This window comes from Artibeus jamaicensis, unplaced genomic scaffold (genome assembly GCF_021234435.1).
Source record: "Artibeus jamaicensis isolate MK-2021 breed Jamaican fruit bat unplaced genomic scaffold, CSHL_Jam_final contig_497, whole genome shotgun sequence".
Lineage (NCBI taxonomy): Eukaryota > Metazoa > Chordata > Mammalia > Chiroptera > Phyllostomidae > Artibeus > Artibeus jamaicensis.
The window spans coordinates 2,554,938-2,578,309 of NW_026521863.1; positions in this window are offsets into that span (position 1 = coordinate 2,554,938).

Here is a 23,372-nt window from a genome sequence, read left to right on the forward strand (position 1 = left end):
AGTTTTTTAGGCATCTTTTTGTGTAGCCTGCTTTTTCTGTTTTAGAAATATTAACATGCAACACACAGACACTGTTTTCTTTGAAATAAATGCATAACTTCCTCATCATTTTTGATACATAATTACTATGTATTGTTAGTAATACATAATTACTATGTATTGTTCCATTTTATGGAATCCATGTATCTAGAGAAAGAGAGACAGACAGAGGAGATGTGGTATTCTACATAGATATATTACAGATATACTGTATAAATAGATTTGCTTATACTTAATAATAATTTATATTTTTCAAAGAGACAAGTGAAATTTGGAGAGTTCAGAACTTAGAAACTTTTAAGTTCAGGCAGTAAGCCAATGAAATATTAATCTTAAAAAATATGTTATTCCAGGCTGAAAAGCTGGATCACCGTCAAAAAGGCACCATAGTATGAATAGTTCAGTATATACAGCAAGTCTTTTATAATGAAGTTAAAGAGTAAAGAGACAAAGCGGAAAAGCTTCTTGGTTTTTGCAGCTAACTTTTTCGCGTATAATCTGAAACTTTATAGGTGAAGACATCTATATAACGTATTTATCTTAATATCTCTCTACTGTAACAAATCCATGAACAGCAATATTAACACCCCCAGAGCAGTGAAGCAGTGATTAGTGAGAGTTTGGAGTGCAGAGAACAGTCTGAGCTGGGAGCTATTAAACCCACAGCCGATGTGGACTCAGGAGCATGGTTTACAGGATGGTTTACAAAGTGGAAATGGCGACAGTCTTTAACTTTTACAGCGATTTCTCATTACAGTGGGGGGTTTAGATGGCAGGGATTGGTTAAAAGTGACTATCTAATACCATTTTTAGGACAGTAACAAGTTTCTCTTACGATTATCAGAGTCATTTATAAGAAATAACCAAATTAAGTTTTGCTTGTATTTATGAAGTAAACTGGATTTAATTTTGTTTACATGGCCCTAAACGGTTTTGTCTGTTTGGGGATTTTCAAGCCTGGTCTCCATCGTATTTTATTTTAGCGCTCTGCATCTCCCTGTCCACACGTCCATCTGTCTATGAGTCATTTATCATCTCTCTGTGTGTCCACACATGCGCTCTAACCCTCCAGGTCGTAATCCTCTCACTGGTTGTCTTTGTGGATCTCTCAGTCTCCACTAGTGTTGCTTTGTCGCAGCGCAGTAGCCGAGGAGCAAGTGTCCGAAGGAAGTGGGGTGCGTGGCATTTTTACGACCTGGTCCCAGAGGTCACGTCGTGTCAGGTATGAGGTCCAGTGCTGTGCAAGGCAGTGACAGAGTCCAACCTGGTTTCCAGGGAAGGAACTAGATCTCACCTATTGTCAGGGAAGTGCAAGATCCCAGAAGCACATGCAGCACATTTTTGCAGGAGGTTCTAGGAAAATTCAGTCTGCCACACACACCTCCTCGTGGATCGGAGGTTTAGTGAAGGGCTGTCTTTCCGGTGCTGGAAAACAGAAAAGAACTTCCTCGTTTTTCATAGTTTGTCTATTGCGTGAATGAGGCCAGAAATGAGATGCTATCTCCTAAATGTATTTTTCTTATTGCTTAGAAAGTTATTTTCCTTATGAAAAAATTAAATTATTACCTGAAATTTAGGAACGAAGTGTAATGGTAACCTGGATTTTATTTTGGTGGCTTTTAGCTTTGTGTAGATACTTAGAGATCCGAATGCAGAGGGCGTGGTTTTTAAACCTTCTGTTCGATGCCCGGTTTGGTGCCACACACAGGCACCAAAGCGTCTTTTAAATGTCTGAATCGGTTCTGTTATTAACCAGGTGTTGTGCTATAATGTACACGCAGCAATGATGTGAACCGTTGCATACTCCTGCGAGTCACAGGCTAACTACCTCCCTGCAAAAATAACACGGACATTTTGATTAACCAGAGAGTTATAGGTCAGCTTTTCATGCTTTTGACTCTTGGGACAAAAGGATGGACTGTGAAGACAAGAATTTTAGGCCAATGGCAAGGCGTGTTTTGTGTTCTTATGTGATGCCCAACCCCCATCGGCAGCGAGCCTCCGAATGACCCCAACTCCTCACCCTCCAACTGCTGCGTTGGCTGAGGCACTTGACACTCTCCTGACTGATACTACAGAGCAAGGTTTTTCAGAAGCACCTCTCCAGCTACCTTGCTGTATCTACCAGCCCCTAAATAGACTGTCTTCAAATAAAGACAGAATTTTCAATAGCCTGCGTCTTATGCCCCTCCCAATAGAGTGGCTAAAGAAATACCCTTTGTGTGAAGTGAATTTCTTTCTTCACGAAGAGAAAATTATTCTTCCTCTTCTGAAATATCTGGCATTCCGACCCTGTACTATTACTCCGCGCTGTAGTCCGTATCTTTCTCCAGAGAAGGAGTCTTTTTTCTCAAGCTGCTGCGGATGCTGACAATGACTGCCCGACCGTTTATTTCCGAGAAGGGGAGAGGTGATGACTGAGTGCTGCTTTGCTTCTCGGAGAGCCCTTAGCTCGTTGGAACTGACGGATCTAACGAGGACTGCCGTTCTGTGCATGATATCTGTTTCTTATTGAAATCTGCGAGCTGTCAATTTCCCTTCTTGCTTCGTTGTGTTTCTCCTCATTGAAGGGTGCCGGGCTCGTGACGTGCTGAACTGAATCAAAGAAGCTGGTTATTTCTCAAACGCAATGCCTGTGGTCGATGTGGCTTTTCGACCTTGGTTTATTTCATTTTTCCCTTCATTTGTTCTTTAGCATTCTGATGTTTTTCTCCTTCAAGTAATGATAAAATGACGCCCAGCTCATGGAATAGGTTGCTTTCAGAACACTCACAAGAAACATTCCAATATCTGATGGGCACTTTTGTTGTCCTGAGAATAATGACTCAGTTTTAATTTTGGAAACATATCTATACAATTGTGCTGCTAAAGGCAACACAATGAGATGTGTTGAAAATGTGAGCTATTGGATTATAATGGAGAGGTAGCTCAAAAACGTTAGAGAACGCAGTTACTAAAAACATGGTAATAAAGGTAACGAATGTGAAAGTGCTACACAAATATCAACTTGCATGATGACAATAAAAATTAATAGTTTCAGTTAAGAAGCTCACTCCCCAAGGAGACATTTGCCAGGAGGGGCATTTGCATATAAAATGGAAAGAGTTCTGAAGGAGCACATCGTGGGCTCTCATTATTTTTCCAGGAGAATGAAGCAACTATTGGCCCATAATTAGTGCTTTGAACAAGTGGGATGTGATAAGGTGCAATCATGAAACAATTTGTGAATTCCTCTCACCAGTCCTTGATTCCTTCTCGATGGAGTCACCTTAGGGATACACGTTTGCATTTCTGGTCAGTCTGAGATAACAATCGGTTCTCCAGGTGGAAGTCATGAAAGCTGTAACATTTCCCTACTGAAATTACAGTGATGAACATGCCAATGTCATTGCTCACCAAGGTATCTTTCCTGCCTTTATGGACCACTTCCGGGCCTGAGCCCAGCAGGGCGAGAGCAGGGAAGGCCAGCCTCCTCCCTCTTCCACACCCCAGCTCTTCTGCCCACCCAGCTGTCACGGGCTTTTCCGGGGTCAAGGTGGAAACAGAGGAAGAGTGCAGAAATGCAGGACCCGACTGTAATGTTGGAAGGCACTCTGAGCGAACGTTCAAAGCTGGCTCCTCCTCAGACCATCCCCGCTGCAAATGTGCAACGGTCCTTCCGGTGGTGTGGATGCCGCATCTCCTCTGGCTGACTCTTCCTTTGTCCCATCATGGCTGTTGCTCTCTTCTTAGGATCGACAGCCAGAAGAGACACAGGTTGGGCATTGGACCCACCATTGGTAGAAATGCAGATAATTCCCAGTGTGGCTATCTTTACCCTGCAGTTACAAGGCGGCTGGCTGGCCAGCCTCTTGCTCTGAACATTTCCAGGCATGATTTAGATATCCTCTCACCATGTCCACAAACTCCAGGAAATAAATAATGAGCCCTGACTGGCCCTCTCTAAGCTCCTCTTGCCATACCCACGGGGAGGGAGAGAGGAGAAATCCCTGCTTCCCCCGCCCCCAGCATCTCAAGGCAGGGAGGGGCTGAGCCACAGGACTTACAGAACTCTATGAAGAGTTCCCCCAGACTTCACAGACGGCTCGGCCCTCTTGACTAGTCAATGCCATAAACACGGAAGTTACTGGTACAGATTTAACATTCAGTGAAATGTGGGCTCAGAGTTGACTGTGTTTGGACAAACTAGATAAAAAGAGCATTTCTGAGATAACTGAAGACATGCAAACAGAGTGTGGGCTTTAAGTGATATGAAAACTTACTGAAATGGGAAGGTGGAGGGTGACCGAGAAGAGGCACAAAATACAATGTGCAGCATGACCTTACCTGGATTAACAACTGCTTACATATGAGAAGACTATATATTCACATAATACACATGGAGGTATAAGAGTGGCAACCTCAGCATAGTGAAAGTATGAATCGTCCAATTCGCTTGTCCTCATTTCCTCATTCTCAGCAATGTATATGAAGAGCTTCTGTAAGGCAACGGTTTAGGAAAGAAGGAAATAAATTCCGTGTAACAAGAGTCTTCTTTCCTGATTTCCCCAACTGGGTAAAATTCATTTATGGTAAGTTAGTGTCAAAGTTGAAAATAAGAAGAGACCGGCCGGGCCTCATCCTCCCTGCCAAGTCCTCCATCAGCGACCGCGCTCCTCACGGTGGACCATGATGGAGTGGAATCATCCCAGTGCCCATCCCTGTGTTTCCTTCGTTTGTCACACACAAGGCAAACCCATTTCCGCTTCAACCTCCTGTTGCGTACATCATCCACTCACCTGGGCAGGAGGACGGTTAGTGCTGCAGGCTTGGGCCGCCGTGAGCGCTCTCCCGGCCCACACAGACGAGCCCAGGTGGGTCTAACTGCTCGTCTGTCTTGCCCTTTGCCCAGATACCACTGCTTAGCTTTAGCCGGAGAATAAAACCATCCAGTCATTTAGTTATTTGCAGTGAGCAGTGATGACAGTGTCAACTGGCAACGGGAACATATAAATGCTCTCTGATTAACATAAAAAGGGACAAAGTTGAAGCAAAGCATATGACATCTTCCCATTACAACAACAATACAATCTGTGCTGTTTGTTATGCAGCCTAGAAAATTCTGTCTTCCCTTTCTCTGGCAAGGTCTTTGATGACCGAATCTTTCCTATGACTCACATTTGAGCTCGAAAGTCATATCCTTAAAGAGGATTTCATGACAACTCTGTCTACTGCTTCCATACCAGTCTTTCTCTACCACACTAGTCTCTTCCCTGCACATCCCAGCAGTACTGAGAATCACATCATCAAAAATTTGTTATCGATTCGTTCCTGTTTTCATTACTTTTGTTTTCCTTCACCCTACCCAAGGCCAGGACTTGGGCTTCCTCCTGCTTCACGATAAATTCCTCATGCATATATGTTATTTGTCACATACTAGTTTCTTGGCTTGTCAAATGCATGAATCACCATTACAGGTGCATGGGTTTAAATAAACATGCTGCCTAGTAGTATTTTTAAGTAAGTATTGAGTTTAGCCAAGAACTGAAGATGACAGAAGTTTGCTAAGACACAAAACTGCTAACAGTATTTTTTAAACTTTATTTACAAGGTATTTTGTTTTATTTTTAAATATATTTTGTTGATTATGCCATCACAGTTGTCCCATTTACCCCCTTCATTCCCCTCCACCCTGCACACCCCCTCCCACCCACATTTCCCCACTTTAGTTCACATCCATGTGTCATAAATTCTTGGCTTCTACATTTCCCATACTATTGTTGCCCTCCCCCCTGTCTATTTTCTACCTACCACCTATGCTACTTATACTTTTACAATTAAAAAATAAACAATGAAATGACATCATTTTTTGTCCTGTGTTGAAAAAGATTACAAATTGCCAACAGCTATTCTCATAAGTTCAACGGAAATAAGTTCATTCCTGTTATAGTTAAGGGAATGTAAATTATTTTGTCTCTGAAACTTTGAAAAATGTAACAGGATGTAAAATGTTCAGCAGTCACTACTGCAGGCCATCTTGTGGAGAAAGTATTGTAAGTGGAGACTGGTACAGACAGAGGACACCCACGACTCCTTTCACATTAGCAAAGAGTTTGCATGCGGCTCTTCCGCCAGTGGGGGACCCGGTTACGTGAGCACAGTGTGGACATCACAGGGGGGGCTAGGCAGCCAGTGAGATGCTAAGGCACCAGGGCCGACTACACTTATTTCTGATGGCGGGGTGCGAAGTGATTTCTTTTATTTTCTTCTCTATACTTTCTCCAATAATTGAACAATTTACACTTAACATTCCTACTTTTAAGCTAATACAACTTTAATAAAAGTCGCACTGTTGTGCTTTTGAGGGCCCAGTGGGTTGTACTAACTACAGTATTTTAGCAGGAGAACATGGTGCTCAATGGTGTGCAAAGCGATGAAGAGCCTTATTTTGTGAGTTTTTAAAAATGGGGATGCAACTTAAACCTTGAATTAATTGAATTTTAGGACTTAATCTGTGTGTATTCCTTAAGGCTCATATGAATTCTATGTCTGCTGTTTGGAGTTGTATTTTCTTCCGTTGTGCCTTTGGCAGGCTAAGCAATAAACATCAGTATCTCTTCTAGAAACCTCTGCACCCTGTCTGGGTTTCCGGTACTGTCTGTGTCCATCCGGGATCCTTCTGAGCAGCTTCCAGAATCAGCTGGAAGACAAGGTGAGTCATTGTGCCACACACACTGCACAAATGAGGCTCGGTCTTTGCGGAGACAAGCCGTCTACCTTACATTATGATTTGGGAGCTACTTCACCTCTAGCTTCGCACTGGGTCTCCAAACAAGAACATCTAATTTATGTCAGAAAGCCAGGGGTTGTTTGCTCATAGCTTTTTCTTGCCAATGACTTGAGTCCTGACACAGCTGAATGAACATCGGCACCCAAGTGTTGACCCTGAGGTCCCAAAGTCCCACATTCAACAGGAAGCATATAGCTAGCATGACTAGACATTTTTTAAACATAAATAAAGGGTATTTAGTGTGAGTCACTGAGAAAATGTATAGTTTAGTTGGCGCTGAAAGAAATGTGTCAGCATTTAGGGTGCATTTCCCAAAGGCACTGTGTGGATGTGTTACTTTGTTGCGCTGCATCACAGCAGCTTGCACATATTAGGACCGTGGTTTTAGCACCGTCCTCTCTGTAAGCATTGGGCAGTTTATTGATACAGCTAGAGTCTTGCTTCCTCCTTCTTGTGTCGATGGATCGGTGTATTTTAACACTGCATTTTAACACTTTCGGGCATAAGCTACTCAGAATCACTAGTCCTTACTTTCTTCCACTGTGACGAATGAAAAACCATACACTAAGCACGATGGCCGAGAACCAGACACAAAGGATATTAGTTACCTTTCCTATTTGTCCGACAGACCACAGGGGAGTAGTTTTAATGAACTCCCTACTCAGAATGCGGCTGATGTTTCTCTCCTTCTCTTCTTATTTTAAAATGGACTCTGTTTCCTTTTGACCATTTTTCAGGCGCAGGTGACATTTCCTGAGAAAAACCTTTACCTGGCCTCGATGCTTCTTCAACTGTACCATCTAATGTCTTTCATCTTTTGGAAATGCCAAGGAGAATAATAAGTTCTTCTATTTTCTCACCTAGATAATTCATATACTCCTGGAGATGAAGTATAATGGTATTTTCTTACTTTATTCTATCGGATCTCTCTCCAAAATGGCCATTAGTCTGCAACATGTTTCCTGTCCCTTTCTTCTCCCCCTGGTTTATCAAAGCACACACACACACCTTGGATTACTGACGCATTCTCTTTTTATTTGTGCCCATTTACCTCTCCAACTTGCCTTCTTCCTCTTTCCAACCCAAGGCACCCATCTTCCAAATCCAAATGACAATGATTCATTTTCAAATTCAGTTGTAATCACCCCTTTGCAAGACTCACACTTGAATATTGCCTGCTCCTCTCCTACTTTCTTAAAAATTCGTTCATCATGGACTGTGCTTATTACTTCTTCACGCTATCTTTCATGTACGTTATTCCTTTTTCATTTCTATCGCCACAGGGCACCTTGACCTGTGTAGCCCCGTGGTCTTTCTGGTGATGGGAAGTTAGGTGTGAGTACCCACAGGAGCCTCCTGGTGCCGCACGATCCTCCGATGCCCTCCCCATCTATTCTCCTTCCGTGGAGTCTCGCTGTCCTAAGACAGTTCTATAGCTACAGGGGAAAAACTCTCCGTGGTTACTGGCAGTGTGCTTAAGAGTAAAATGAAGCTCTCCAGACTACTATTGATTGTCTTTCGTGGACGGACTTCCACATTTCTGTATATGTTTTTTTAACAGATTCTGTACTTCAACCAAGACATTCTCTAGAAAACTACATTGAAAACATTACCCTCATCACCTCTATATTTATCTGGAAATAGACTATCTTTCATATCTTCCATCTAACAAGTTTAAAAAAACAACTCAAAGCTTACTTTTGTCTATAAACAGATTTTATTCCCATTAACAATATTGTTGGAAATTTGTCATGCACGAGATATGGGCAAAACTGTCCCCTCATACATATAGTTGAGATGCTGGTAAGTATTCTTATTGAAATATAACCACACCATCATATCATGTGTTATTAGTAAGACTCTGTATAGAGAGGTCATTCCCGACCTTCTGACTTCCTGGTACGTGTAGAAAAAAGTATGAATAGGGCACTTTGGTGAAAACAGAGAAACTCCACGTGGCCAGAGGTGGCCACCCCGGACTTCCAGCCACCCCCTCGGTAGCTGGTCACTCAACAGTGGCAGAGATCAGTATCCCACGCACACCTGCAGTTACGCACAGCACACCTCACTCCCTCTCACTACGGCGGAAAGGTGTGTGCTGCGGATCTCAGGAGAATCAGGCTCTTTCATTTGGGGACTTGTAAATTAGGATTTGGATGACCTCCTATTAGTTTGTGCTTTTTACCTTTTTAAATGGCATTGAAGGAGAGGAAACCATCTTGTGTATAAATGTTCAGGGTAGATGAAAAGCAAAGAATGTTTGCAAAGAGTGGAGCAGATTCAGGGCTTCTCACTCGTGTGTATTCATATCTTTTTATATTAAATGCTTCATTTTGTGCCTTCTTGGAATTTCTATATTTAACCTTTGGTCTTTAATTAGAATTTTTCAATATTGTGTAAGGTTAGTATTTAGTACTATTTTGCATTTTTTACCTCATTTACCCCTTTCTTGGTACCTCACAATTAATACATTATTACATTATTGAGTGTTTTCTACATTCACTGACCTGGAAGGAGGGCAGATAAGACACTGAACAAAGAAGACAGTTGAAGCGCTGACCGTGGTTTGGGTAAATCTATAGAAAATAATCGAATAGGTAATAAATGACAAATGAATAATGTTGCAAATAAGGTTTTTATTTGGAAACACCAAACTCTGCTTAAATCAAAAAAAATTGTGGGTTTCAAAAAGAAAATGCTTGAAAGACCGAACAGCACATTCATAAGCCACAAAGTGATAAAAAAAGTATGTAGCCATCCTCCTCCTCCTCAAAGGGAGACTGAGTTCTAGCAACAGGGAGATAAAGGCAGGTGAGGCCTGAGGTCTGGGCGCAGGCCGGAGTCCCAAGACAGGATTCAGCCCCTCCCACGCCTGGGCTCCCACTCACGTTCAGATGGACTCACGTCCAACACGAGCACAGCAGGGGTTCTCGTGCCTGTCTTGTAGGGAAGCCCTAGGCTTTCCTGAAGCGGAGGGGAGGGTAGATCGCCGGCAAGCTGAAATGGGGCTTCTGGGGAAGTCAGGCCAGGACCGTGGACGGCAACCCCGGATGCTCGGTCTCAAAGAGAGGTGAGCGAGACCTTGCAGGCTGTCTCCCTCTGACGCCCATACAGACAGTTGGAGTAGCCTTTACCCTGAGACTGTCAGAGAGAAAAGAAGGTGGGCCGTGGAACAGAGCCCACCTCCCAGATGTAAGGAGGGTGATAACATACAGGGTCCGGCAGAAGGAAGGCCTGCGTGAGTGTGGTGGGTGGGGTAATAACATGGCTGTGATAATTCATAGTTCTCCTTTGAACATGTCACCCAAAATGTCATATGGTGTGCTGGAATATGATAGTGTTATGTTACAGAATTACATGCTTATAATTTTGTAATAAAAGGGGGCACTATTTGGAATGATAGAAATGTATCATTCTAAGGGGAAGTGAAGATCAGTGGGAAGAGGGATCCTGAATCTAGTTATTTACCCCAAAGGACCTAATTTTAAAGGTGGAAATGGCTGAGTTACCCTGACTCATTACATTCTTCAACTGTTCTATGAATAGGAGTTCATAAACTGAAATTAATTCATGTATAAACAAAAGGAGATTCAATTTGTTAATTCATTATTTATAGCTATAACTTTTAAGCCACGTACAATATGCTTCATATGCACCTTCTTAGGGAGAGATGTAGCTTTGAGCAGACAGGCTCAGGGTCCCTGCAGAAAAAGATGGGAGTTAAACGACCCAGGGTCAGTTCTAAACCTCTCTGCTCACTAGATGTGTGGCTTGTGCTGAGAATGTGTGAGTCTCTCATGCGTCTGCATGTCACACGAGCAGAAGCAGTGCCTTCTGTGTCTGGACTTTTCTTTGAAAGATGTTTTTAGAGTGAAGAGTCTTGAACGACGGAGATAGCGTCTCCCTCTGGGGAAGGACTGGTACGCACCCCCCCCCTGTAATGGATGTCAGTTCCCCGAGTTCAGACTTTCCCTCTGTGGGGCTATGAACTGCGTGTGAAGTAGTCGCTTGTCCCTCTCCACTTCACTCTGCTAAAACTGGGGTTTGGGGGAGAGGTGCAGAAATAAACCCACTGCTCTTCCGGCCACAGACGTCCCTGTGAGGAACGGAGCCCTTGGTCTCCGACCCAGAGGTCTCATGTCTTCTGTGACCATCTGTGAAGCACACGCAGAATGACTTGTTGTCACACATGACCCTGAGTCTTATTTTTCTCATCTGTGAACAAAAATTGTGCTGTTTTTTTATAGGATTGTTATAGAAAAGAAAGAAGATAATGCAAAAACCAAAAACATACAGCATACTTATTAAGAGTTTGGTCCCTAGATTCTGATGGCCTGAGTTTAACATCTACCTCTACCATTTACCCCCAAAAATGACTTTGGGAAAGTTATTTTACATCCCTGAGCTTCAAGTTACTCATAAGTAACACGTGAATTGGTAAAAACATTACCGACCTTGCAGTGGCTGAGGACTAAGTGTTCTGAGAGTATTTCTTGGAATGCACTGCGTAATGCATCAGCGTTTGCTACAAATCACGGAGCGAAGGAACTCGTACCTAGCTGGTTCGCACTGAATGGTATGGTATGTTAAAGACAAACAGGCAGACAAATAGAAGATGTGGATGATAGGGAGGGAGAGAGAGAGAGCCATGCCTACATGAGACGATAGTGTCAACTCAGAAAAATAAGGAGATCAGGTCCAGCCACAGATGCTTGTGTGGAGGCCTGGGTGCTTGAATTGCCCAATTTATGATAAAATTCATCTCTCTCTCATATATATATGTATATGCCTGTTCCAGAAAAAGTATTCTAGCACAGACAGAAAATCTGGAGCAAGTAAAGACAATAGTAGTTTTCAGTTACTATGTCTTTTTTTTTACTCCTTTCATTTCAGGTTCAATGCAAAGCACACAGTAGGTGCTCAATAATGTTGCTGACTGACTAGAAAATTAGGACTTTTAAATCATTACAATGTCTGGTGAATCTTTACAATGGAACTTAATATGATTGACTTTGACGTGCATTGATTTTTTTCAAAGATCTTCCAAATCTACTGGCTGGTAACACAGCGCTCAGTGCTCAAGGCCGAAGCACAGAGCTTCAAACGTCACTTTGTAAAATTCAAATGCACAATTGCTCTTTCCTCGGTCCACTGAGTTCCCAGGTTCATGGACACTTTCTCCGTTGCACTGATTTGACACTAAAGATGTGCTTCAATCTCAGAGCTAGAATATCCCACTTTCTGTAAGAGAGCATAGCGGTAATCTTAGTTTTCCTGTAATCTTTTTTTCATTTTTTTTAATCCTTTTCATCTCTACTTTTTGTTCCAGTTTTATGTTGGTAACCACAATGGACAAATTCATTTTCTGGCTGCTGTGAACACCATCAGGGATACATACCCTCTCCTAAATAAACTTAACCATCTGTGTAGTTTTCCAAGGGCATTGCATTTATTGAAAAGAAACATACATGCATGTTAGTGGGAAGAAAAGGGAAGGACAAAGTCTTTATAATAAATTGCAAATTGATGGTAAATTTAATAATCTAGAATAATTTTGTACACTGGAAGTAAAGACGCCTTATTTTTCATGTTTTCCTTTTAATTTGTTCTCTTTGTGCATCTGCTCGGAGATTGGAACAATCTGTATAATTCTAAGGACCATGTTCACAAGCAGGAAACGTCACCATCTTAGACGTCACCCGAGCAGCATCAGGTAGCTGTGCACAACCCTGCTGCCCTACCGGCTGCTCCCGGCTGTACGAATGACGGTGTCTCTGCGAGCCAGCCTCGTCCGTGGGAACAGCACCAGCAGAACGATGCACCTCTTCAAGGGGAAGCGTGAGGCAGCAGACCGCATGGGAAGTGAGTGCGCCAGGTGAAACCAACCTTTGTAGAGCATCTGTGCCAATGTAGCTTCGCTGCCTTAGGTTGTAGGTTAATGGAAGGTGGTTTTCGATGCTCCGCACACATGGTCCATTGTATAGAGTGACATTAAAAGGCATCGCTATGTCCTCTAAGACTGAACACAAGCTGGATTTATTTATTTATTTGCACAAGCTTCAGAAACAGTGAGGGTCCTGCTGGCTATTAGGAAATGCAATTTTCTTAACTAATGTGCCCTGGCATCTCCCTGTGCTACTAGTTGTCCTGCCAACATTGGCTCGGTTTATCCCTTGCACCATGCTGAGTGGAACGAGATTGCATAAAGCCTCTTCGGCTGTGGCCTGCCCCACTTAGGGCCTCCCACGGAGGCAGTGCTGGGTGAGGACAGCTCCTCTTCGCCGCAGTACTTTGGCACTTGGTGCAGGAGACATTTTTACGGTGCCGCGCTGGGTGCTGTCTTGAACACTCCGGGAATGTGGGCATCCCCGGCCTTCACGGCCACAAGCCCTCGGTGCCTCTCGGGCTTTGCGACCAGCAGCGGACAGACGACGGGCTGTCCTCTTCCCAACCCTTCCCCTCCAGCGAGGGGAGGGGTGTGGTGGCTGGCCGAGACCCACAGACTCTAGGCTGGTTTCCCTCGCAGTGCCCGGAGCCACTCCGCGCAGCGTCTGCTGCAGATGGAGCCGAGAGCATAAAAGACGAGGACTTCTCTTCCGAAAGCCAGATGGGAGCGAGTCCATGAGGGTCAAGTCAGCATAAATATTCTTGACCTTTTTATTTTTCAAAAGTGCAATTTTTTCCTTAAGTTAAAACTGTTCCCTGCCATTTTAAGGCCTGGTTCTCAACCATATACTTACTTCCCACCGAAGGAGCAGAGAGAAAATGTTCAGGGCCCAGGGCAAAGTGCAAGTCCTGGGCCCTTTGTTCAAAAAACAGGGGGAAAGTGCAACTAAATGTGTTAAAGTGGAAAGAGGTTGACTTACAAATATTACGTAACTTATAAACTACAATACAGCAGTAGTGATGCACGAATACAAGTTTGCAAAGCAATTCGTGTTGCAGTGCCATGTAACACATAAGAAAATACTCTATTAATGTGATAACCCTAATTGATGATAAGATTTTTCGGGCTTGATTTCCTGCAGATGCGTTTATTAGGCCATCAAGATTTATACTTTGGGCAACGTCATGGAAACTCCAGGCACTCGCTACTTTTATTACCGTCATTTTACAAGGCCTTAAAAGTAATTGGATAGCTGACAGGTAATTGGTACCGATGGTGAGCAACGTATGCAGGACAGAACCGGTTTTCCCAGAGGCACCGCTGGCATTCCCCTTGTTTTCCCGATGACACGGTGTCATCCACCCACAGACTCAGGGGCCAACTTCTTCAGGCTGTGCAGCCGAGTCTCCCCTGGCAGAGGGGCCAGTGTGTGACAATCTGTGTGGGGACGTCTTTCCCTCTGAACTGAAAACAACTTCAGTCCCTTCTGCCAAATGCAAAATGGCAAAGCCTCATCCACAGTTTTTAATTTGAGAAGGCTTTTTCTGCTGCCGGGGCCATTACTGGGCTGCAAAGAGTGCTTTATAGTCTGTGACAACATTGGGGTACATTTCTGATAAATGATCTCAGCATGCACATTCTAGTTCGTCTAGAGATGATTCTCACAGAACATTCTTCTCTGAAATGTTAATCCTTCATACAAACCAGTTTCCTAGGCATTTGTGTGGAAAGCGAATCCTGCATGGGGTGCTGGTACGCCCCTAAGACCTTTCCTGTAACTTGCCCTGTACCTTGTGACTATGAATTGTGTATGATCCAAAACGCCTTTATATGCATTCTATTGGTACATCATCACTTACAAAGGAAAACTAACTTTAGAATTGTCTTTTTTGTTCATGGATGCTTCATCTAAGACATCATATAGAGAGTATTGTTTTCTATACAATGCAACCAGTTTTTAATTGATTTTCTATTTCTAAGTCTGTGGATATTTGTTTCAAATAGCATACCAAGTCTCCAAACCAGAAATTCTGAATTCCAAGCCCTAACAGGTCCTCAATGCCCTTCACTGGAGTGTCCAAGCGCACACGTGTTTCTTCTGCACTGACCAGACCAGCCTCCCCCGAAAGCTGCACTTCAGTGGTTTTTCCTGCAGCTCAGAGGCTCGGCAGCCATCGCCACCGTCTGCTGCTGGAGCCTGTGTTCGCAGTGTTAGCTCTCACTCCCACTGGTGTCTCCCCTCTCTGCCTGCCCCCCACCAGTCCCCGTGGGCCGCAGACCCGTGTCCTGTGTCCATTTATTCTAGTGGGCTCACACACCGTGAAGCCAGTTGTGTCTGGCTCCATTCACTGAGCATAAGGGTTTCAAGGTTTACCCATGTTGTGGTGTGTGTGACTATTTCCTTGTTTTTATCACCCCGTAATATGCCGTTGTTTAGCTATATCATGTGTTGTTTATCCATCCGTGAGTTAATAGACACTTGGATTGTTTTCACTTTTTGGCTACTGTGGACACAGAAATTTGTTTTTTTTTAAATATTTTATTTTATTTTTCAAGTTATTTATTTATTTTTAGAGAGAGGAGAAGAGAGGGAGAAAGAGAAGAAGAGAAATGTTAATGTGTGGTTACCTCTCACGTGGCCTCCACTAGGGGTCCGGCCTACAGCCCAGGCAGGTGCCCTGACTGGGAATCGAACCATCGATCGACCCTTTGGTTCTCAGCCCATACTCAGTCCACTGAGCCACACCATCTGGGGCCAGAACTTTCTTTTTATATATAAATATATATATATATTTTAAAGATTTTATTTATTATCTTAAGAGGGGAAGGAGAGAGGGAGAGAAATAACAATGTATGGTTGCCTTCATGCGTCCCCTGCTGGGAACTGGCCTGCAACCCAGGCATGTGCCCTGACTGGGAATCGAACCTTGATTGTCTGGTTCGCAGGCCTGTGCTCAATCCACTGAGCTACACCAGCCAGGGCATTATATATAAATATATTTTTATTCTGAAAAACCTAGCCATTATTGCTGGAATTAATTTTGTGAGATAGCAATTGGTATATGGACTTACATGACTCTTCAGTTGAATTTAGAAATGTTTTTTGTTTTTGAAATCTCTTCAGAGTGCCAACTAGTTGAGACTGAGTTCGAATCCTGAAGGTCTCCCCTGGCGATACGCTGCAGCCCGCGCTCGGCAGGGCAGTTTGAGCTCGCCTGTGCCCGTCTGGAAGCAGAGGTGAGGGGCCCCTCACTGCGGGGTGCAAAGCGTAATGCCTTCTCTGAGTTCTGCTTTGCCAGATCAGCGGGGCTCCAGCCGCTCCTGTCGTTCCTCATCTCAGTCCTCACCACGCTTGCGCTTCTGTGGCTGCCTGCGCCTGGTAGAGCATTTTCTCTCTGCTCCTGTCCTGACGTCCTGCTGGGACCCTTGCTTCACGACATGTTTGTCATTCGAGGAGCAGATGTGGAGACTGGGGGGGGGGGCTTCCCCTCCTTTATCACCCTGACCCTAACTAGGCGTTCATCTTGTCTTCATTTGTCCCAGTCCATCCAAAACCTTCTCCTTAGACTTGGTTACAATGCCATTCTCTTAAGTATAAGAGAATGACAATAGAATGAAGTGGGGAAAGGGGTTCAGTGGTACACAGACGGACCCTCTTTCAGAGTCGCAAGCCCAGACCCTTCCCCAGTTTCCTTTGGAAGGCTTGTCTCTGCGTGGTCACAGGGCAGAGGACCCCGAGGCAAGGGAGTGTGCTGTGGGCACCTCTGTCAGACTCCAAAAAGCTACATTAAAAATAGCAATTGAGCACCCACTATGTTCTGGGCACTGTTTGGGGCACTTAGAACACACCAGTGAGTGAACTAATAAAAAATGCTTGCTTCATGTTATTTGCATTCCTTTGGAGAAAGATATAAAAAAAGTAAAAAATGGAATGGAAAAATGAAATAATAAGTCAGATGCAAATAGCTTCTAATTGGTATGAAGAAAAAGTAAAGTAAGTTAAGAACATACCAGATGGCCTGGGCTTAGAGAAAGGGCATGGTGTGGAGAGCCTTCTTAAGAAAACGACATCTGAGTAAAGTCCTAGAAGAGGAAGAGGACAGAGACTTGAGGGTATGTGGAAGGTAGAACATTCTGGAACAAAGCAGCTAATGTCAGCCATGGGAGAATGGGGCGAGTAAAGGGAGACTCCAGCCGTGTTTTGAGGACGTGTGGAAGGGGTGGATGGAACACGCAGCTGTCGTTGACAAAGTGTGGTCTGACGACTTCCAGGAGTTACTTTGATTCCCATGTGTACACTCAAGACTTCGGTCTTGCATTCACTGTACTGACGCCAACTCCCAGACACCCCTCTAAACAAACCCATTACAATAGGATACTGTAATTGCTGTTAAGCCACCATCAATAAAATGGCTTGTATTATAGGAGCACGGGAAAAGAAATTAATTCTAAACATGAGAGAGAAGTATAAAGGGAAGCTTCGCATGGGGATGAGAATTGAGCTATTTTTATAAGACAAAATGTCAAAAATTACTTCTTTTTTCTCTTAGAAATTAAGGGAGAAAGATAACGCTTATCCACTAGATATAAATGAACACCAAGAAAGGACACGGACCTCCTCACCTCCCAGTGCATCGTGTTTCTTTCTCAGCTGGTGTAGACCATCTGCCTTTATACCTGCGTGATCGTCCCAACCTCAGCGCCACTGTCCCCTTGCCTGCTACTTCCCGCAGCAGGGTCTGTCCATCCGCTCCTGGTGTGGCCCTTGTTCCAACCGCCACTGTGGTCTTAGCCATCGGGAGCACATCGGGGCCCACTGTTACCCATCAGCCAGACTTCAGTTCTCACGTTGTTCAGATTCCCTCCCAGACAAGACTTCCGGAGAGGTGGGCCTGAGACCTCTTTGTCAAGCCAGAGTTGACAAGTGGGAAGGATGGCTACAGAGGGGAGAGAAACTTCAGGAGAGGGTCCAGGAGACACAGTAGGCAGTGGGCACGTTTTAGTTGGAGACAGAGAAGACACAGTGGGAGGGTCTCGGGGGGGATGGAGCTGCCCTAACTTGGGTGACTACGCCAAGAGTGAGGTTCCCCAAGGGACCAGCATGTGAGGGTCGGGGCAACTGCACTGGGCGGTGCAGCCACGAGGGCCTGTCCCAGCAGGGCAGCGGGGCAGCGGGTCTCCGGGCCCCGGCAGGGCCAGCGACTGGAGGCCCCTGGACCAGCGGACGAGTGTGGAGGAGCCACCTGGAGAAGAGACGGAGCGCTGAGAGAATGAAGCGTCTCAGTCTGTTTTTCACCAAACACAGCGTAACGTTTGAAGGGTATTTGTGCCTCATCTGTCAGAACTGAAAAACAGGATCTGCAGTCACTTCCTGGGCTCGTGGTTCCGAGTCAGAGACAAAGTGAGCCGAGAAAACTCGCAGGCGGAGGACTCGGGTCATGAACACCCGACCTTGACCTTCTTTCTCCCTCCAGTCTCTGGACTGAGCTCCGCATGGGCCAAACCCAGCTGGACACCGGTGGGCAGTGGCGTGAGGCTTGGGTGCGTCTCCTGGGGCCAAGCCCAGACTGGCTGTGGAGGCCAGTGGAAGTGAGACCGGGCATCGGACCCCGCGTTGGTTCCCCAGGCCCGCACGGTAAAGCAGCACAAACTAGGTCTCCTGAAACAGTGCAAATTTACTTGTCAATGTTCTGGAGGCTGCTCATCTGAAACCCTGGGGCTGGAGGGGCCGTAGTTCCCCCGAAACTCCAGGGGATCTTTCCTTGCCCCTTCTGGCCTCTGAGTGCGTGCGGGCCACCAGCAGCTGGTGCGCCTCGGCTGGTGGATGTGTCCCTGCCACATCGCACGGCATCGCCCCTGTGTCTGTCCCTCACGGGACTGTTTGTTTCTAACACTAATCGTCTTCCTTTAAAGTCTCACCTCACTTTAGTCTGATCTCAGCTTAACTAATTACGTCTGTAATAGCCCTGTTCACAAATAAGGTCCCATTCTAACATACCAGAGGTTAGGACATTGACGTATCTTTTCTTTTCTGGGGGGGGTCACAGTTCAACCCGCAGCAGATGAGGATATAAAAATGAAAGGAACAATAATAATAGCATGCTAGCTCTGACTGCTGTGGCTCAGTGGGTTGAGCACCAGCCTGCGAACCAAAAGATGCAGGTTCAATTCCCAGTCGGAGTGTTACCGAACAAGAGGAGGAGGTCCGAGGGAGGGGCAATACAATATTTGGCCCACCTAGGGATGCCCAAAACTGCTATACAACAGGGGCCCCTCCCGAAAACCAAAATACTAAAATCTACTGGGCCCTTCTGTCCGCCGCCAATTGGAAACACATCTCTTAATGCCAGAGATTTGTGAAAAGGAAACAAAATGTTTATTTAATGCTATTCAGGCCTAATGCCACCACTAAAATATCAAAGTCCTTTAGGTTATACACCTACACCCACACAGCGCTCCCTTCTCCCTCTGTCCCAACTCCGGGTACCGTAAATCAGGAAAAGAGCACACGTCTGTGTTGCAGGCCGCTGGCACCGTCAGCTGTGTCACCGTGCAGGCAGGATCTCGAGTTAATCCAAAGTACTGTGGTACCCTCTCATGGTCCACTGGCAAGAGTCCTTTGTACCCAGTTCCAGTCAAAGTCTCTGTTGCTTTTCAGGCCCCGCGGCCAAAGGGGGCACCCCAAAGCCGCGTGGGCCTCTTCTACCAAAGCTGCAGGAGTCCGCACTCCACCAAAAGCATGTGGCTGTCTTCTTCACCTGGCTGCAGGGATCTCCATTCTGGCCAAGCTGCGTGGTTTTTCCCTTTCACCTAGGAAAGAGGGGTTCCACACTCTGCCAAAACCACGTGGCTCCCTCTTTCACCTCACCAACAGGGGGTCCTCACTCTGCTGAAACCGCGTGGCTCTCTCCCAATGGCTGCCGTGCCTGGCTCTTAAATCCCAGCACCCATCTTCCTCTGTACCCCTATTTCCGACTCCTCCCAAGATCAGTTACACCTGCCAGTATTCTGTATTAATACAAGTTTACTGGGCTGCCATCGTTAGTCTGGGCAGTAATCATCCCATGTCCTCGAGCCAATCTTCTCCAAGCCCCTACGCAGGCGCTGTAACTTGGGGGGACCTGCCCCCAGTTACATCTTGGGGGAAGTGACTTCATCCCCCTAGCTCCAAGCCTGGCCACAGCCATTTAACATATCCAAGTGACCGCCAGAGGCTATAGATATGTTAAAAGACAATGCCATGGATTAGCTGCAAGGCTGTGGCTGTGCAAAACTGTCCCTTCCCCCCCAACTCACACCTGTGGGGGTGGGGTGAGGACATCTTATATGTCTCTCCATTATTCCCATACACTTTGAATTCTGGACACCACTCCAAATCTTTTTTGGGGGCCCCCCTGGCTGCACCCTGTATCAGGAGCACATGCCTGGGCTGCGGGCCAGGTCCCCAGCTGGGGGCCTTTAAGAGACAACTGATTGATGTTTCTCTCCCACATCAACATCTCTCTCCCTTCCTGCCTCTTCTCTCTAAAAAATAAATGGATAGAATCTTTAAAAGAATAGCAGTGTTCTATAAGAAGAGGTTCAGTTAAAATGCAATATAAAAATGATGATAGTAACACAGGTTGCCAGTGGTTACCGCTGCATGTGTGGTGGTTTCCGACCTGCGCCTGTAAGGGCGGCGCGGACCCGACTCAGAGCCCCACCCCGGTGACAAGTCTCCGCTGTCATACTCATCATGGAACCTGCTGAATTATAGAAGTTACATGTTAAAATTCAGTGAGAGCATGAGTGACTTCTCTTTTACACTTACATGATATATTTATGTATGTAAGATAACTAGTAAATTTGCTAAATACTTAGTAAATTAAAAAAAATTATTGTTGTTCAATGACAGTTGTCCCCATTTCTTCCCCCATTGCTCTCCCCTGCCCACCCCCCACTTTTAATCCTCCTCCTCCGTTGTCCTTGCCTGTGGCACCTTTATACACGTTCCTTAAGTAAATATTTTTTAAATGATTGCCACATATGAGAATCAGCCCCTGGCACTGTGTTCCAGTTCTGGAATACAGCAGTTTGGAAACTGTACCAAACAGATCATTTAGCTTCTTGCTTGTGTTTCTTCTTTGACTCATTTTCATGGAAATCTATGTCTCTGTGGCCAAAATTATGAGCTGATAGCTTTGGTTCGGTTGTTATAGCTGTTTTAAGAGGCAATTTGGATCACTGTAGAGTCTGTGTAATTGCCTGTGAGAACTTACAAGCATTCCAGGAAACACAGAAAATCATGCTGCAGATTATCTGTGATTGTGGGGGCCACTGCCGCTGTGGGAACACTGAGGTGTGTCTGCTACAGCCAGGTGCCTGGGTTTCTGTAACACGGAGCTTCAGGGAGCAGCTGAGAGGTGTGTCTGGAGGGGCCGTGCAGAGCTCTGAGCCTTAATGAAGGAGACCCATGTTGATTGCTCACTGGGTCGTTGTGAATCAAGCATGATTGGAATACCATTTGCAAAGCTGCAGTAATAGGCTTCGATTTCCCCCTTTTTTCTAGAGAAGAAAATAACCAGATGACACCTTGTGTTTGCTTTGCCTTCTGTAAACCCTGCAAGTTGTATTTCCGGGGAAGGTTTCCTGAGCTGACAGGTTTGGGCACCCACGGTCACATTTAGGAACACTTATCAGTCCAGAGCAGTGCAGTGAGCGGACGATGATAAGAAGAAGCAGAAGGAGCAGGGTAAGATGAACTGCACGTGGTGGAAAAACACCAGGATCTCCTCGGCAGATCTGGAGCACTTGGTTCTACAGGTTACACCCTGGCCCGTTAAAGGCAGAGGGTACAGGGAAACGAGTGAGGTGTGGTCTGCGGTCCCTGGACTCGCATGGGGAAGGGACCCAGACAGGTGAACAATTTCTGATTGTGTAAAATAATAGGACAGGGGAAGAGACAGAAAAGCAGGGTGGGGTTGGGACAAACAGAAAGAAGGCAGTTTGGAATGGGGAACACCCAGAACGGCTTCACAATGAAGACACGTTTGTAAATGGGCCCTGGGAGAAAAATACTGTTTTACTTCATAGGGAGGAAAAGGGGGTCTCTAGGGTGAGGGGATTTTCTGGACGCAGACACGAGGCAGTGCAGGCATTGCTCAGCCTGCCGCATGTGCAGAGTTCGGGTCAGTGGAGGGCCCTGCAAAGCGCCTCCTTGTAAATCTTTTAGCCCCTGCGGGCCACGTGGTATCTCCCTTGCAACTCCTGTGCTCTGCAGCTGTACTGGGAAAACAGCCTCAATGTGAAAATCATGGCCACGGCTGCATTCCTCTGAGTCATTATTTACAGAGCAGGTGGCAGGGAGACAGCCTTTGCTGACTAGAAACTCCACAAGGACAGGAGTCTTTGTCTGCTCTGCTCACCGGTTTATCCCAAATGCCTAGACCGCGCCTGACACACAGTGCGGGTCCATGAACAGCTTTTAGTTGAGGTGTGGCGGGCGTGCAACAGGTTATTATCGACTGTAGGACCGAGCGGCTCACTGTGTGTGCACAGTGTGAAGTAGTCACCCCAGCACGTCCACTTCCATCTGCCGCATGATGCATCGGTGAAGGGTCTGGGCACATAGCACAGGGCTGTGTCTCAGATGCTTGACTGCCATCCTAAGATGTGGTTTTCTATCTCGGGCAACAGAAAACCGCTGAAGGTTTTCTACGTTGTCTGCATTTATCGTCTGCATTGCAGGGACTGCTGGACAGAACGGCAAAGATACCAGACTCACAGAGGGGGCCTGGCGCACTGCCATTCACGTGAGAGAGGAGGGTCTGAGGCAGGGCCCAGCACCTTGGACGTAAATACAGCAAAGGTCCTGGAGACTGAGCCTGCGGGACCGAGCTGGGAGCTGGGGGCGGGGGATGAATTTAGGAGACCGTTGGTGGCAGGGACCATGGCTTGCCCATTCTGTGGTTCACAAAGCCACAAGACTCTTAGGGATGGGAGATGAATTCGTTCCAAAAAAGCCAAGTGTGGGTAAAAGATAATAATAGCCACGTGTAAATGGCATGTTCAGGGGATCAGCAGAAAGTTGGGTTAGTAGAAAGCTCTCCTCTTGAGTAAGAATTAGATGTGACGGATTGTCTCATATGATTATCAGTGAGTTTCTCTGCCCATCACAGACTGATCTGCAAGATACTTGGAAGGTGGTTTCTAATGTCTAGTTAGGGAACATAGGTAAAGAAGGGAGTAAATAGAATGAGAATCAGACTTCCACTGAGATTATTCATATCTTTCATACACTGTTTATCATCACACCCAATTATCTATCAGATACCTAATTTCTTTAAAAGCTTTGTTTTTTTAAAAAAACAGTAATAAACTTAGCAGTTGGCTGGAGTTTTTAAGAAGTGTGTATTTTGAAGCGGGAACATGCTTTGACATTTGAGGTCCCGATCTGGACCAAAAATAAATTTTAAGTTTTTCACCATATGGATCAGCAGGGCACAGGCTAAAAACAGATGCCACTAATAACTGCTTAGTGCCCTGGAAAGAATCCTCAGGGAACCAAACGTACGTGTGATTGCAATTTTCATTATGATCCTACTGTTCCTGAAACACCATGTTCTGTCATTGAAATTGTAGAAGGAGGCACTGAGGGGAACCCAGATGGGACTGGGTCAGAAATTAAAGGATGGATCT